This window comes from Eptatretus burgeri, chromosome 10 (genome assembly GCF_056783735.1).
Source record: "Eptatretus burgeri isolate ZD-2024b chromosome 10, Ebu_testis_v1, whole genome shotgun sequence".
Lineage (NCBI taxonomy): Eukaryota > Metazoa > Chordata > Myxini > Myxiniformes > Myxinidae > Eptatretus > Eptatretus burgeri.
Window position 1 is genome coordinate 25,688,832 of NC_140970.1, and position 17,595 is coordinate 25,706,426.

The 17,595-nt window shown below is 44.5% G+C and overlaps 1 protein-coding gene and 1 long non-coding RNA gene across 4 annotated transcripts in view; one reads left to right on the forward strand and one right to left on the reverse strand.

Annotated features, from left to right (window-relative positions):
* Positions 1 to 17,595, forward strand: part of LOC147018116 (IQ motif and SEC7 domain-containing protein 1-like) — a 396,789-nt gene that overhangs the window by 100,549 nt on the left and 278,645 nt on the right. The gene's annotated exons all lie outside the window — the stretch shown is intronic.
* The window catches only part of LOC147018117 (uncharacterized), a 104,663-nt gene continuing 93,589 nt past the window's right edge, over positions 6,522 to 17,595 (reverse strand). Inside the window, exon 3 of the long non-coding RNA XR_015062288.1 lies at positions 6,522 to 6,967. This is a non-coding gene — a long non-coding RNA (uncharacterized LOC147018117). The remainder of the gene's footprint in view (positions 6,968 to 17,595) is intronic.

Sequence of the window (17,595 nt, forward strand, 5' to 3'; positions counted from 1 at the left end):
GACGAACAGTTCCCAAGTTTCGGCCATTTTATTGCTTTTTTCAGTGTTGGAAAGGTGTATATATCGCAGCTGAAGTGTCGTTCCACCTTATCATACCATTTTTTTCCCAAAGATATCTCAGAATAATGATAACAGCATATTAATAATAATAATAATAATAATAATAGCACAATAATTGGCAGTAATAAAAAGAATAACGTGATACAATGACCAATGTCTGTCAACCAATAACGACCGAAATAGTCTGTCAAGCAATAATAACCAATAACGTCTGTCAACCAATGACAGAACGCGGTGCTATGATGTCACGAATGCCGTCACAATTAATGGGTTTTTTTGCACGATTGACGTCACAATTCTTCTTCGTTTGCTATGACATCACAATCGACGCTGGGGACCTGAGTATGTGCCTTTTCAAGGTTTGATATCGTTTTTTTCCCAAGGTTTGAATTAATTGTTGTGCTTGGTAGACATTTGTGAATACATTTACAGAGAGAGGAGGGGGAGAGAGGAGGGGGGAGAGAGGGGGCAAGAGAGGGGAGGGAGAGAGGAGAGAGAGGGCGGGGCGGGAGAGAGGGAGGCGGGAGAGAGGGTGTGAGAGGGGGGCGAGAGAGGAGGAGCGAGACTAGGGGTGAGAGAGGGGGTGGGAGAGAGGGGGGCGAGAGAGGGGAGGGAGAGAGGGGGTGAGAGAGAGGAGCGAGACTAGGGTCGAGAGAGGAGGGAGAGAGGGGCGAGAGAGGGGGGTGAGGAGAGGGGGCGTCACAATTCAAGAGAGGGGAGAGAGGTGGTGGCGAGAGAGGGGACGGGAGAGGGGGTGTGAGAGGGGCGAGAGAGGGGGTGAGAGAGAGGGGCGTCACAATTCAAGAGAGGGGAGAGAGGAGGTGGCGAGAGAGAGGACGGGAGAGGGGGTGAGAGTGGGGCGATAGAGAGGAGGCGAGAGAGGGGAGGGAGAGAGGGGCGAGAAAGAGGGGCGAGAGAGGAGGAGCGAGACTAGGGGAGAGAGAGGGGAGAGAGAGAAGGAGTGAGACAAGGGGTGAGGGGGGCGAGAGAGGGGAGAGAGGAGGGGCGAGACTAGAGGGGAGAGGGGGGGGAGAGAGAGGGGTGTCACAATTCTTCTTCTTCTTCGTTTGATATGACCTCACAATTGACGCTGGGGACGTGAGTATGTTTCCCAGGTGTTTCCCAAGTTATGGCCATTTATGATATGGTTGGTCCGATCTAATTGAAATAATTCCCCAATCCAGTCGTCGTTTACAAGAGCGAAGGAACGAAGCTGCACATACTGGCACGCACCTACGGGCACGCACTAGTCATAATAATAACAGTAATATGGGGGCTGTCAGGATGGCCATGAGGTACGCACACTTGCCTCTAAGTTGTGTACCACCTGGGATTGATTGTCGACCCAGGTATAAATCGGTGATTCACAGCCAGGGTGATTCATCAATCTGTGTGCCGTCCCTCGGATGGACCTAAATTGGGCATCCCATCTGCTGGCATGAGTTGGTGGATGCTAAATATTCCATAGCAAGCGACGTATCACCGACGCCATGATCGAATGCCTTCCCTAATCTAAGTCAAAAGTCAGGCCTGCCCAGCCAGTTTGTAAGAGACTTGGGCCAAGCTTCCCACGGCCGATCCCACAAGAATGTCGGGATTATTTCGGCCGTGAAAGAAGAAATATGAACACACCGCCGACTGCATGGTATGTCCATGACTCCCCATCCCACACTCCTGCACACTCCCGCAGGGAGCGGGTGTTTCTAGTCGTGTATAAACATGTCAGTCTTCTGGTCATTAGTGGAGGTCAGCTTCTCTTTTTTTTTTGTCTAAAAGGATCATTTGTAAAAGCATTATTTTCCCACCAACCTCCATCCCCTCCCCTTCAGTTGACACTCGATGAAAGCAACAGGGTTATTTTGGCATGCTTAGAAATGAATGCTGAATTTAAAAAAAAAAATATTTTTTTTAAAAAGAACTTCATGTTAAATTGAACATATATACCTACATATATATATATATATATACTGCATATACAATATGAAAAGCAACATGACATGTAGAACAAAAAAGAAGCAACAGGACATGTAATCCAGCACTGTTCCCCTGTGTTTCCTGCACTTTGTTAAAGACAAGTTGCTGATAAAGTTTGGGCAAGTTGCTTACAAATTGGCAAGTCGATATTTTTTTTCAAATACGAGCTGAAATGTAAATCTTGCAATGTGTTTGTGACATTCAGAGGCTGATGTTTGAGCAAGTAGGAACCGTCTGTCGCAAACCTTTCAAATCAAAGACGTTTCCAATTATAGCATTTGTTTGGACAGAATGCTTCGTAAAGCACGAATATATTTTGGCATTAACTGCAGTCTGTTGTAGCATAAAATTAATGAACAGGTTTTCACAAAGACCGTTTATTGTGAGAATGATGCCTTTTCATGCTTTGCTACATTTTCGTATAAAAGATGCCCTTTTATTGTTGGAAAATGCATTGTGGGAAACGAAAGAACAAATGATCAAAAAGTAATGGCAAAAAGGTGAAATTATTAATGAGATCAAGGATTTGCACAAAATGAATAATCCATTTTATATACAGAGTCGAGGCTCGTGGAAGAACAATAACATCGGACGGATCAGGAGACAACAGAACAAAACAAACAGCAGAGGAAAGGGGGAAACACTCAACCGTGGGATTGAGGGACAAACTAGAGAGAGACTGCGAAGATAAGGGATGTGGGGAAGAATGAGGACTTAGGAATGAGGACACAGGGGGTGGACAAGATAGATACAGAAGCAATTTTTCAGGAAGGAAAGCTGGAAATAGGTGGGCTTAGGGAGAGTTAACGAAGGAAGAACAGATCATGGTTTTAGATGGCGGATCATCTGAGATGGTGATGAACAGCTGTCTTGAAAACTTGGAGGGAAGAATGAGATTGAAGAGAATGTGAAAGTTCATTCCACAGGTGGAGAAAAGAGGAACGAATGAGTGGAGGTGAGCAGTAATTTTATATTTTGGGAATTTCACTCGAAGAAGATTGTTCGCAGAACTTGTGCACCCTACGAGGGGTGGGAGGACCAAAGCACAGTAATAGCTACGGGTGTAAGACCAGAAAGGAGGTGATAGAAGACAGAGAGAGGACCACCGACCCGTCTGCGATTGGAAAATGATAGGCCCATAGACTCAGCTTCATCGCTATAAATTACAATGATCTTGAAGACCTTGCCTTCGGTGTCATCAAGCTGTGCAAGGTGTGAGGCAGGGGTGCCAGCCCAGAGCGGAGAGCAGTACTCCATCAAGCTGCAGATGAAGGCCTGCTGTATTGAAATTTGCTCCATTGATAGGAAAATGACACTCAAGCTATGATTTTATGATGCGCAAGGGGAAAAGAAATTGTGGCATTCAAAAAAAAAGACTCCACACAATACTATAGTGAAGAGTATTCAGGCGAGGAACACAATGCTATGTCGCTAAAAGGTTGTTGATATTTTAACGCAAACAGGAAATAATTTCTGGAAGGCGTGGAATGGAAAACATAATGTCTACACGATTTCTCTTGTTGCATCTTCTTACTTTTTTTTTTTGTTTGGAATATAATTATCTTTTGCCCTGGGTTCTATAAGTGGTAGATAAAAATAAAACTTTTTTTGTTTTCTTCATCACCGAACTCATTGCAATAGGCAATGGCTAAGGGAGGATGCAGCGTCTTTACATTCTCTGAAATGATTCACAATTCCCACTGAAACTTCTTATGCCTTGGCTTGTTAAATTCTTTCTTCTTTTTTTTTTTTTAAATTAGAGCTTGTTTCTCTACTTTTAATTTCAGTCTCTCGCTATTTTTTTTTTTCACGATGAACTCTGAATGGTTCGGCATTGTCTTTGCATTTCCTCTTGCTATCACATTCAAATTGCTCTCTTGTTTGAAGCCCCCCCCCTACCCCCACCTCATAATAGTGCTCATCGAAAGCGAGTTATTGATGCATTCTTTCTTGCGGAAAGATCGCCATTTGGATGTGGAGGTGAAGGTGGTAGGTGCGGGCACGGAGGATGGAGAGGCATCACTCAAAGTTCATTTGTCCAGCACCCATTTACAATTGCCCTACGTCCAAATGCTGAAAAGTATTTCCTTAACTGCATCTATAGTTTACCCCGGGACCTTCCTTAACTTTTTTGACATTGTGCAGACCTCACTTTACAGTGATTGGCAGCTTTCAAAAACACAGGAAATTACTTGTAAGGAGGAAAAAAAATGGACAGCTCCTGAAATAACGGACGTGTACTCGAATCTGTCAAGGCTAGTACCGGTCTAGGTCAGCAGGCAATTCAAACGATAGGTTTTATCAACTCAACATTGACAAAGGTGTGCGAACCACAGTGAGAAGAAAAGTAAAGCTGATGTTTGATTCTTTAGCCCTTTGTCGGAGAAAGAGAGGACTGATGCTCGAAGCGCCAGCTTTACTCCGCTTCTCATGGCGGTTAGCACACCTTCGTCAGCTCTTAGTTGGTACGACGTATCATCCTGAAATACTGAGCTTCCTTTGTTGAGCTAGTTTAAACGGTGGGTCCGAGGTTCGAAGGATTGCTTTCATTATCATTAGTTTAATTCTCCTCATGGACTTTGAGACTTGCTTCGAAAAAGAAAATCTCACTTTCATTACAGTTACAGTAAAAAAAACCAAAAACTCTACACTTGGGTTTTCAAGAGCCAGAATGTTGCATCTGGTTGCATCATTGCTGAGAGTGGGGCTGTGCTGCTGAAGCAGTGCCCCCTGTTTCTGGTAAGATGGTAGTCATTTTGTCAACCACAGAAGGATGATAGGCTGAGTCAACCCACCTGATGTAGTTAACAGCACCACGGGGGCTCAAACTCAAGACCCTAAGATCTTAAGTCAGCAACCTTAACCGTTAATCCAACACCACACTTGTAGTTGTGATAACACAGTTACTATTTGCATGTAAACCTTTTTCGTAAACTTGTGAAAATGAGGAATGGTGAGAAAAGGAATTCATTTATCGTCGTAGATCATGCTAAGACAATGCGACCCAGCAGCAGGCATCACCAACCAAGCAAACTGACTACTGAGAAGGTTGAAGTCCAATGGTTTTTGGTTACTGAGTCACCCTCGACATCATCCGACCTTCAATGGCCCATTCCGCATAATCTGAACACTGTGTGTTTTCATTAGGGGGCTATTTTCTTTTTTCTGATGATTGTAGATGTGTTTGAAAAGCTTATTGTGATGACAATTTCACAGATGGCCTTATTTTGGCAAACATCACTAACATTGCAGGGGGGTTTTGATTGACTGACGTGACTAATTATGAGCGAGATAGCCATGGAAATTGGTTCCACTTCACATACCTGGGCTCATCGACCACTTAAATGTGATGTGGATGATCGCAAACTCAAGCTGTTCATTCCACATCGATGTTAGTACAATATGTTTGTTGCTTGTTTATGCTTCAGCTTTGGTGGATGTTTAGCAGTGCCATGACTGTGTGTGTGTGTGTGTGTGTGTGTGTGTGTGTGTGTGTGTGTGTGTGTGTGTGTGTGTGTGTGTGTGTGTGTGTGTGTGTGTGTGTGTGTGTGTGTGTGTGTGTGTGTGTGTGTGTGTAGTGAAGAGTAATCATTCGACGAGAACTGTAATGCGAACATTGCGATGACTAATCGCTGCACAGTCATTTTACATTACTTTGCCAATAATTGTCTGCTTTTCCGAGGAATCTCTGCTACTTCTTTCCATTTGTTTGGGCTCTTGTGCTAGCTGATGCATTTCTGGGAGAGAGGGTGGGGGACGGAGGGGTGGACAATCTTGTACTGGGGTGCTGAGATCCTCGGATCCTGAGTTGAAATGCCACTCAACTGTTTAATTAATACCAGGTAGGGTTGACTCTGCCTGTCATCCTTCTGAGGTCGGCAAGATGAGTGCTAGCTTGCTGGTATCCTGTGTCTGAGTGGTGACCTGTCCAGGATTGTGCACAATAGCCAAGGAGACTGCTTAGGCAGCACCAACACTCTGCACAGAGTATGGTCCCAATGGATGGATGGATGGATGGATGGTGCTGAGATGGGTGGGGGGGGGGGAGATGGAGTAACTACCCCAGGGCATGGACCTTATAGGGGCCTGTAATTATTCCTACAATTTTTTTGTTTCATATAATGATTGTTTGTGAAGATAAAACACCAGGCACAGATTTATTTTGTTTTCTCCCTCCAAGCCACTCAGGGTGATTCCCTGGCATGGGCAGTAACACCCTCCCTCATAAAATACATGACTGTGGGAACAATTTACATGATCACAGTCACAGTATTGATGTAAATGAACACAGGAGTGATTGCCACACCCCATCCAGATGAAATGGGTTAAGAAACGAATCCGCATCTAATAAGTCAATCGCACCCCAAATTTCCCTTGAACACGACATGTGTTTATGATGACAAAAATACGGAAACCTCCATGTCGGTTGTTTTTGAAAAACAAAGAAATTTTGAGGAGGGCCCTTATGAAGGGTGGCGTGTCAGATGGTGATGGAAGCAGTGCAGGATAGGGATGTTTGGAGAAATCTGATCATGAATATCACCAGAATTCAGCTTGGTATTGCCCGTGGCCCATTCCGCCTCTCGGTGGCCCTGGCTGTTGTATATCAAACCAGTAGGCCAAAAAGAGTATTATTTTCATGTTTTGTAATACGATTGATTTATCTTTTATTGAGCATTATGTGAACGAACCTGGCATTTTATCTTAAGGTTTTTTTTTTTTAAAGAGTCTACACACATGCACAAAAAATATTTTTCACTCTCGCACAGTCAACAAAGCTTGAATGGGATTTTAAATTTCAAGTTACCAGCCATAAAGTTATGGTGGGACTCAAGTATGAAGTCAATGCTGAGTGTTCGTTTCCTGTCCATGTGGAAGATCTTTCCTCCAGAAAGTTTTGAGGTCATTGTTGAGCTGAGCATTTCGACACAGTCTGCAAAAAAAAAAAAGTTGGCACATTGTCACCATCCAAAGACTATTTGGCAGGATTACCAGCCATCTAAAGATCTTACAATTGCCATTTGTTAGGAACGATTATTTTCCACGATGACTCTTGCACATGTTCACGACGTAACGGATAGGGATATTATTACATAGGTGACAAACTTATGTGGGACACATGATTTGAACTAGTACTGTTGGAGAGGACAATTTGGCTCACACAATGAATATTTACATTTGTGCAAAATAAAACATGTTTACATTTTCATAAAAAAAATCAGCTTGTTTACAAAGAATAATTTTTGTCATACATGATATTCCCTTCCTTTTCTCCAAAGCGGAAGTACAAGCAGATACTTATTGACACCAATAGATTTCTTATGCTCTTACCCCATCAAAAAATATTAGCATGGCTATTATTAATTTATAAACGTCAAAGTCATTAAGTTTGCTGTCGATTCAATGAAAACCTATACGAGTCAATGTGGAGTCATCGAAGAGCATTCGAAGGTGTTCTTTTTTTTCTTTTTAGACAAGGTAACAAGCAGGTCATTGCCATGTATCCAAAAATGAGTAGGGCCCTGAAGGATTACCTGACCTTCCAGAGGAAAGGTGGGAAAGATTACACCTTCAAGTAGAACCTGCAGCACATAAACGTGGTTGTTAGGAAGCTGTGAGTGAAAAGTTTACTCGAGGTCACTCGCAGAAAGCTTGCAAGATGTGGCTGTTTGTCAGACTTTGTCAAACGTATGGAAGATGTCCAGAGAGTCCACCTGACCTCAAACCTGGGGTTAAGTGCTTTCATCAGTTTCTGAGTCAGTACAATGCCGAATGCGGAGAGAATGATATCGAAGCTGAACTGATTCTCAGTGATACAGAGATTGAGAAAATGACTTTCGACCCTCTGCAATTATTGATTTTATATTCTCGCTGATGATGGATGAGGATAACGAAGTATTTTTGTCACCTTTTAGGGATCAGGATTGTGTTGCCAACTTTGCCGTGGAAATAGAAGGCGGCCTTCAGGCAAGAATTCGGTGGATGAGAATGGTTTTCGATGTTCCAAGCCAATAGAGCATGACTTGAGAACTCATCTGCTGATGCCATCAGACACACTTATAATGGTAGGACATTAACCCCAGCCAGACAAAAATAAAATATAGACAACCTTCAAAAACAAAGCTCAGAAATTATGGCCAAAAACTGAGGAAAATATGAAAACAGCATTCAAGTCTCGTTCAGAGAATGTGTGAAACTTCAAAAATACAAAAGGATTTTGAACAACTTTATATTTTTAATTAAATCTCTAATGATGAACAGAATTTAGGCAGAGATTATAACAATTAAATTGGGTCTACCAATCAAATTTGTAATTTTGTGTGGTTAGATGAGGAAGGAAGAGTGAACGACAGAAGAGAGAAATTGCCTTTTAAACTCACGGCAAAGTAATAAGTAGTGTTTATAAGCTTGAAGATGTGTTATTTAAATTCATCTCTGAAAGACGGAATGCTTGACTTCCGAATAGAAAAGGTTAGTGGGTGGAGGTTATGTTTTCACCCATATGTGTCTGTCTGTTTGTCTGATGTTTGTTCGTCTGACTGTGAACAGGATATCTCAAAAAAGTTAGGGCCAGATTCGGACGAAACTTGCTGGACAGGTTGGGTGTGTGACAAGGAAGATCTGAATCCAGATTCAGATACAACAATATTTTACATTTATTTAAGTGATTCTTCACCAATGAGAAATGTAGCCAAAAACGATATGTATTACGATGTTTCAAAAAGTTTTGGATGGATGACAAAACTTGTTGGAATAATTGGTTAGACGTCAAGAACAAGCCGATTTGATTTTGGTGAATATCCAGATCCAGATCCGGCCTATCAGTGGGATGCAAATCGTGAACTGTTCGACCTGGCAGAGGTATGCGCTCTACCGAATGCCATACTCGTTGACATGTATATAGTATCATCCTTTAAGTACATTCTTAATTCGTAGAAACAATAACTTTGGGAATAATCTTAAATTGGGTCTAATGGAATGCAAGGAAACTAATCATCATTAAATATCATAACCTTTTCATCAACATGTTTGAAATGTTTTCTCGAGGCTCATGGAAGAGCAAAAATGACCCAAGGATCAGCAAATTTGAACCACCGCACAAGGACAAAAGATAATAACTGGATATTTGATCGTCATCCAAACACAGCCTATAAGAAAAAAAGGAGGGTTTTTAGCAGGAGTAAAGATCATGAATGGAAATGAGAGACAAAATTAAATTGTGGTAAACTGCAACCTTGAAGCAGCGCAGGGAGGAAATGCCGCAGAGTGGAAAAGAGAGGGACAAAGGAATACAGGTAATCAATAAATCTTGACCTTTAGAGGTTGAAAAGGAGAGGGGGGTTACATGAATGCATTTGTCCTGGTAGAGCTGCAGGTGCACTGCGAGCTGAAAGAAAAAGGGGGAGCAAGACCACATGAGAGACGGTATAATATGGAGAGGTCACAAACCACTCTCGAGAGAGAATGCAGTAGGTCCTCTGCAACAATCTTTTAATGGGTGATGTGGATTATTTTCAGAGACTTGGGCTCCATTATCTCACCATTCACTCATGATGGATACAACACACAATATTGTGAACATACACACAACATTGCTACTATACATACAACATGCTTCTCAAACCACAAGCCACATTCTACATCAGTACAATGTCAACATCACCCACAGACCTTTAAAGCAGCAGAGGGAGGAACATTATTGCACAAATGTATGGAGGAAATTCCACAGATTGGAAAAGAGAGGGATAAAGGAATATGGGTAATCAATAAGTCTGGACCATGAGAGTTTGGAAAGGAGGGAATGGATATGTGAATGCACTTATCCTGGTCGAGCTGGGGATGGACTGAGAACTGAAAGTTAGTCAACATCACTGCCAACATCATTTGGAGGTCAGCCATTACATAAACAAGGTGCAATAACCGATCCCTTGAGATACAGTCCGATCAGCTCACTTCCAATCATCAGCAAGGTCATGGAATCCATCATTGCAGTTGACATAAAATCCTTCCTTTTCTCCAACAGTTTCATCTCTGATCATTAATTCGGATTCAGACAAGATCGCTCTACTTTGGACATATTGCTTCAACTCACCCAACAATGGATGGAAGCCCCGAATATCAGTCATGATATCAGGGCCGTTTCCCTTGACATATGTCGAGCTTTCTATAAGCCTACAGTCTGGCACCTTGACTTGCTCTTCAAACTCTCTGCGGCTCTGCCTATGGCATCCAAGGCCAACTCCACTCTTGGGTGACTGACTTCCTCTACTCTCATAGCCAACATGCGGCTCTCAATGGAATCCTTTCATCTCCTCCCCCTTTCAAGGCTAGAATGCCCCGATGTAGTGTTCTGGGCCCCATCCATCCATTGGGACCATACTCTGTGCAGAGCATTGGTGATGCCTAAGAGTAGTCTCCTTGGCTGTTGGGCACAATCCTGGACGGATCGACACTCCAACACAGGATACCAGCAAGCTGGCAATCATTTTGCTTACCACGGAAGGATGACAGGCAGAGTCTATGGGGGTGTAATGGGTGTAATGGGGTCTGTAGGGTTTTAGGGGTCTACAGAGTTCTAAAGGGTCTTGAGGGTCTTAAAGGTCAAGAGGATTTTTGGGGTTATGAAGGGTCTTAGGGGTCTCAAGGATCTAAGGGGGGTCTTATGGGTCTAAAGGGTCTAACAGGTCCAAAGGGTATTTGGATTCTTATGGATCTAAGGGGTCTTTAGGGTCTTAAATGGTCTTATAGGTCGAAAGGGTCCTTGGCATCTTACGGAACTGAAGGACATTGGGGGTTTTGTCATGTCCAGGGTGTTAAGACCGACCTGGACGGACAGCCGAATGGTTCTATCTTGGAGGCGAACACGTGAGTACGCGCGAAGATTGGAGATTAGAGCACGTGCGGGATGAGGGGTGGCAAAGGCTTTTACGAGGACAGAAGTACAAGGGTTTATACTTGAACCCACAACGAATACAGACACAAGCAATCTTAACAAATAGGGTTCAATGAACATAAATCATATGCTTAAAGATGAACAGGTTAGAACATCATAAACATAATATGTGGGGAAATTACAGGCTGTTCAAACCCAGGTCCTCTGGTCTGGGCCTGTAATTTGATTCCTGATCTGGGCCTGCAATTTTTCCACATATATTTATGATGTTCTAGCCTGTTCATCTTTAATTATATTACTATGCCCCCTGTGGTGTTTAATAGCGGACATGGATGTGTCCCCCCACAAGGGGAAGACCCTCTCAAGAGCAGGCCCTAGCTGCTCTTATGGTTGGCAGCGAGTGCCCCGGAAGCAGTGGGGAAAAGAGAGTGGCACCTGTATATGTGGAAGAATCGTGTTACTCAGCTGATGGGTTGCCCAGATAGCTCAGATGGCTCAGATGGCAGAGTACCGGTATGGTTTTCTAAAGGACCTGGATTTGATTTCTGGTCTGGGTCTGTAATTTTCCACATATATTTATAATAAATGAAATGTTTATTTTGGAAATAAATAAAAGTGTGATGTAATTAAAATAAATCGAAGCACGAGGTAAATTAAAATTAATTTTGAGATCTCCACATAGACTTTAATACAGACAAGGGGAAAGATAAAATAAAAGAAAATCCCTTCTTTTTATTCTGGCACTTGGCTTCGGGTCCCGAAGTGATCTTTTCGGAGCCTGGTGCCGTCGAAACCACATCATCCTGCATGGAAACCGCACCCGAAAATTGCACCAAGCCGCTCTCTGGGCAGGAACCCTTTATGGTAATTCACGTGGGTGGTCCTCCTTCATTTAGGGCCCACAAACCTTTGTACAGTTTCTTCTCACAAACGACCCTGCTTCTCTCTTACACTAGGTACGCTCACAACGATGGCCCACCTTCCTCCTCGAACACACAACGGGATAACACCGAGTTCGCTGAGAGATGCGCTCCTGTTCTCCTTCTCTCATAAACATACACTTCGCGACTCAGCCGAACAGAGAGAGATTTTTTCATGTACCCCCATGATCCTAATGCTCGGATGATACATTTAAACATTCTCAGCATGAACGTAGATCCAATGCCGTGTGCTCTGTTTTTCCCATCTGGTAACCCAGGCTGGCAGCCACATATGCAGACGAACATGGAGAGGATACATATTTAATCCATTCAGCAACAAATTTCCAAAAACAGGTGCAAATTTTGGATACTACACAGGAAAACGAAACAGAAACAAACACAGCCCCAATGATGGTAAAGAAAAAAAAAACAGTGCAGGGATCAACAAGGAAGGCTCTTTGGAATGGCTAAGAAGAGGTCAAATTAGTTGGGATGGAGAAAGAGTCATTATCAATGCCCAAGACCAAGGACACTACACCAATGCCTTGAAGAAAATGGTGGGATTGAGTCAATCGGACAAATGCAGGTTTTGTGGGATAGAAACAGAAAGTACCAGCCGCCTACTTTCAGGATGTAAAACACTCATGTCGAAACAGCTGCACACAGAAAGTACACAGTCAATTTTATTATTTTCCATCACATTAGAATGATCTCTAATCTTCATGGGGATCACGTTGGCTTCCAATCGCTTCAATTTACTCATCCCAACCTGGGAATACAGGGCTGGTGTCGTATGAATCATCTTCAAAATGGGCGCTGCAAATGATGCTTAAAGCAGTTGGGCCAGGCCACATTCCCCTGGTCAGTTTTGCTTTGGCCGTCTATATTTTCTTTACAGCTGGATCTTTTGGGAAAACATGCACACTCACACCATCTTGGGTTGTATCTCTACCACCAACAACAACAACACATCCAGCTGGCATTCTCGGTACTTTTACAGAGTTCAAAGTTTGTCAGAGCGTATATGGGCCGCACGTAAACACAAGTCCCGAAACAAAAGTATCCTGGAGATGACGTAGCGGGTCACGTGATATATGACGTAATCGCATTTTTTTTTTGGGGGGGGGGGAGCGGAGCCAATCGAGCAAACAAGGACACCAAAAAACATTAAAATCTTCGTTTCGAGATATTGATTCAAGAAAAATATACAACAATTAAGTGTTTAGTGGAGCCATATCTATTCATGAAACCAAACATGATTTTCTGATTCTGTGGACCTTTAATGTCTGCACATATTTGTTGAAGGTCCATGTCTCACCTTCGAACTGCCTCGCCTTGGTTCGAATCCCAGCCCAGCTATAAACTCTCACCAAGGTGTTTCACATGAATGGCGATTCATTCATGTGCATTAAGCGTCCCTTGGAAAGTCATTAAGCCAGAGGACCTCTACCAGCCCCAGTCTTTGTTAGATGTTAAAGATTCCATCGTGACATTCGTGAAAAGTAGGTGAGATATCACCGGCACCTCAGCTCAGTTACAAATTCCTGAGGCGGTAGAAAACAGAGAGGCCACAGACCTGATTACGATGTGAAAATAACAGGCCCAGAGACTCAACTTCATTGCAGGAGATTATAATATTCTTGAGGACATTGCGCTTTCCACTGCGTCAAGCTGAGCAAGGTTTGGGAAAGGGGCGCCAGCCCGAAGTGTGGAGCAGTTCTTCTTAAAGCTGCAAATGAAGGTTCCATAGGTGTTTAAGAGTTCAGATGTGCCAAGGATAGACCTTTCACAATGGAGCATGCCTAGTCAGGGACTGGCTTTGGAGGACAACTTATAAATACGTCTTGCTCAAGAAAGATCATAGCTGATTGTGAGGCCCAGGAGTTTAAGTAACTAAACTTCTTCAAGGGGATGGTTAAGAAAGATATGGAAGGGTTCACCAGATGGTCTTTTCGGAGTGTCAGGTCAGGTCACATTAGATCTGTGACTTACTACAGGTACCATGTAAACATGTACTAATCTGTTCTGTGGTCGGGTTGTCGGCGACTAAACCATCTCCCCCACAAAGTTTCTTGGTGAGGAGGGTGAATGATATGGACATCCAGCAGGATGAAGAACAAAACCTGGCAAAGGGCGGAGGAGCACTTGTGAGCCAACGGCTATCCATATCTAGTGCCTAACTGTCTGCGGACGTCCTCCTGCAGTTGGGTTAATTTGTATCAGGAGGTTGGTGGCAGGATTTGCACTCCAGCCACTGCAAAACCCTTCATTCCGCAAAACATTCCAAAAGCAAAAAATAATCTGAAAACCCACTCCATGGGAGTCCCTCCTGTGCAGCTGCCCTTCGCAGGGCAGCTCACCGGATGACGGGATTGGGGCAAAGCCTTCGGGACGCCCAATCTTTGATGATAAGAAGAAACCACGGGGTAACCTTCCTGGGTCAGATTTCAGTAGTGTGTGTCGGGATGGTGCTGAGGTGTCGTGCACCGCAAACGGTCTCCTTGGGTTAACCTGAGGCAGTCCCTTCGGGTGAGTGTCTGGAATATCCTATCCCAAAGAGAGGATTATCACCTGTCTGTCAACATCTGAGCTCAAGTGTTTGGAGTTCGGTATTGCAGCACTCTCTGAGGTTCGGAGACCGGATTGCGGCGAGATAATGGTGGGTGGTTACACCTACTATTGGTCTGGTCGCTCTGATAATTACCATGCCCAAGGAGTTGCTGTAGCTGTGTCCAATAAACTGACTCCAATGACAATTGAGGTAACACCGATCAACGAGCGTATTATGAGATGAAGGATTCATCACTCATTGGGTGTCATTTCCCTGGTCTTTGTGGATGCTCCGATTGAGGCAAGTGATCTCACCGTGAAGGACGCATTCGATGCCACGCTCGAGTCTGTGGTTGATGAGTGCCCCAGGCGAGATACTCTTCTAGTCTTGAGGGATTTTAATGCATCGACTGGAACTGATAGAGATGGTGATGAGTCATGTGTTGGTCCCCATGGACTGGAACTGACAGAGATGGTGATGAGTCATGTGTTGGTCCCCATGGGTCTGGAAATGTGAACCAGAATAGAACTAAGTTCCTTGACTTTGCAAGAAATAATGGACTTTGGGTGGCCGGTTCATGGTTTCAGTGCCCACAGGCTCATCGCTGGACTTTGTAATCGAACGCTGGTGGTGTGGCAAAGGAGAATGACCATGTGCTCGTTGATGGTCGCTGGAGGATGATCTGGAACTGCAGGGTCTACCAGAGTGCTCAGTTCCTCAATACGGACCACAGGCTTGTTGGAGCAACTCTGAAGTTTCAGCTTAAATCCAGGAGAATGGTACCATCCTAGCTTAGCCTGGATGTTAGCAAGCTCCAGGATGAGAGGGTAGCTGCAGGAATTTGCGAACAGTCTGAGTGTGGATTTGCGGGGTCCTAAAGAGTTGTGGAGTGCCTTCAAGACAGCCATCCTTAATGTTGCCAGCACATATCATGGAACTCACCGGAGGGCAAAAAAGAATTTTGTCTCAAGGGACATTGGATACCATTGACCAGAGTCACAGGGCCAGACTGAATGGCAGAGCTGAGCTGTGCAGGGAGCTGATGTGCAAAACAAAATGTACACTCGGGGTGGACAAGGAGGCCTATGTGCGAGGAATCTGTGAGGGGGTTGAGCATCACCTGTTACCAAGTGATTCTCGTCATGCTCACAGGGGAATTCACACATTGCGTTCCTCCAAGCCCATCCCTCGGTGTACTGCAGTGAGAGCAGAGAGTGGCGGGCTCTTGACAGAGGAGTCCGAAGTGAAGGCCCACTTGACCGGTTACCTTGAGCGGCTGGACCAGGCTGATTCACCAGCTGTTGAGTTGAATGTCAGGGGTGTTACAATCCCTATTGCTGACCCTTCAATCAACTGTGGTCCACCTTTGTTTGCAGAAACACAGGCTGCGGTGAACCGGTTGAAATGGGGTAAAGCTCCTGAGATCTGTAGCATCCATGCTGAACTTGTCAAGGTAGGTGGAACTGCTGTACTCCTGTTCTTGCATGCAGTTCTGTGCTCTGCCTGGAACACAGGCATCATCCCAACCGACTGTAAGAGAGGCCTTGTTGTCCCTCTCTGGAAAGGGAACGGTGATCGCCAAGACTGCAACAACTACCGAGGGGTGACGTTACTCTCATTGCCGGGCAAGGTCTTTGCTTGGATAATTTGTGAAAGGGTTCGCCACCGTCTGCTTGAGCACCAGTACCCAGAGTAGCCAGGCTTTACACCAAAGAGGTCAACGATTGACCGTGTCCTTGCTCTTTGGGTCCTCACCGAACGCAGATGAGAGTTTCGGTAGGGGCTGTTTGCAGCCTCGGCTGATCTCTGTAAAGCGTTTGTTTGAGTGAATCCGGATGCCCTCTTGAGGATTCTTGGCCTTCGAAGGGTGCCACCAAAACCGATCAATCTGATGTCTGAACTCTACTCTAGTACGAAGAGTGCTGTGAGATGTGGTGGTACCATCTCTGACTTATTTCCAGTTGTTATTGGAGTTCTTCAGGGGTGCGTACTGGCCCACACACTTTTCAGCACTTGTATGGACTAGATTCTCGGGAGGATGTCAGTGAGATTAAGCTGCGGTGCATCGTTTGGGAATATTAATATCTCTGACTTTGATTTCGCAGATGATGCAGTCATCTTTGCGGACACTTTAGATATCTTTTTGGGGGCCTCAAGTTGCTGAATGAGGAGTCGGAGCCACTGGGATTACAGGTTTCCGGGGTCTAAACTAAGATCCAGGCTTTCATTGACATATTGGATGCTGCTATCTTGTCTGTACCTGCTTGTGGTGAGGATGCTGAGGTCACAGAGAGATTCACTTACCTTGGCAGTGATGTTCATGTCTCTGCTGGCTGTGAGCCAGAGGTCAACAGACATCTGGGTCAGGCCTGGGGAGTCATGGATTCACTGGATCAAGGAGTATGGCCCTGCTGGCACCTGTGTGGGAGGACGAAAGTCCCAGTCTTCAGGTATTTCGTGTTTCCATTCTTGCTCTATGGATGTGAGACATGGATTCTGACCAGGGATCTGAGGTGGAGACTTAATTCCTTTGGTACCAGGTCTCTTCAGAAAATCCTTGGCGATTGCTGCTCAGACTTTGTGTCCCACGAGCGGTGGCTGAGAGAGACTTCAATGAGATTTGTTACCTGCATAGTTCCTGAGCGTCAGCTGCGGCTGTATGGACATGTGGCTCATTTTCCTGACGCTGATCCTGCTCACCAGATTCTCTCAGTGTGGGAGTCTCGTGAGTGGAGGAGTGCAATAGGCTGTCCATGTGCCTCGTGGTAGCAGCAAGTTGATCAGCATCTCAAGGAGATTGGGATGGACCAGGCATCTGCTTGGGGGATGGCCAGATGGAAGCCTTGGAGTACCGGTGGAAAGTGGACGCAGCTACGTGCTGCTCCGGTGCATGCTCCCACACCTGATCTGACCTGATCTTTTGGAGAGACGCAGTGAGAGTGTGAGAATTATCAGGATTGAAAGACATTCACAAATGTTCTTTACTCAGCCATTTTCTCTCTTCTAAAATTTCCTACTTTTCTGGAAAATGTTGGTCATTCTTGCACTTCTTCCTGTCATTGACAGGCTAGATATTTGAACTTGCATAGTTTTCAGCCACATCTGCAGGAGTCTTCTTCATAGATTTGACTCAAAAGTAATTTCAGGAACTAAAAGGTTTCAACTGTCTCCTCATGTGAAGAAAGTGCCGAGGGTGG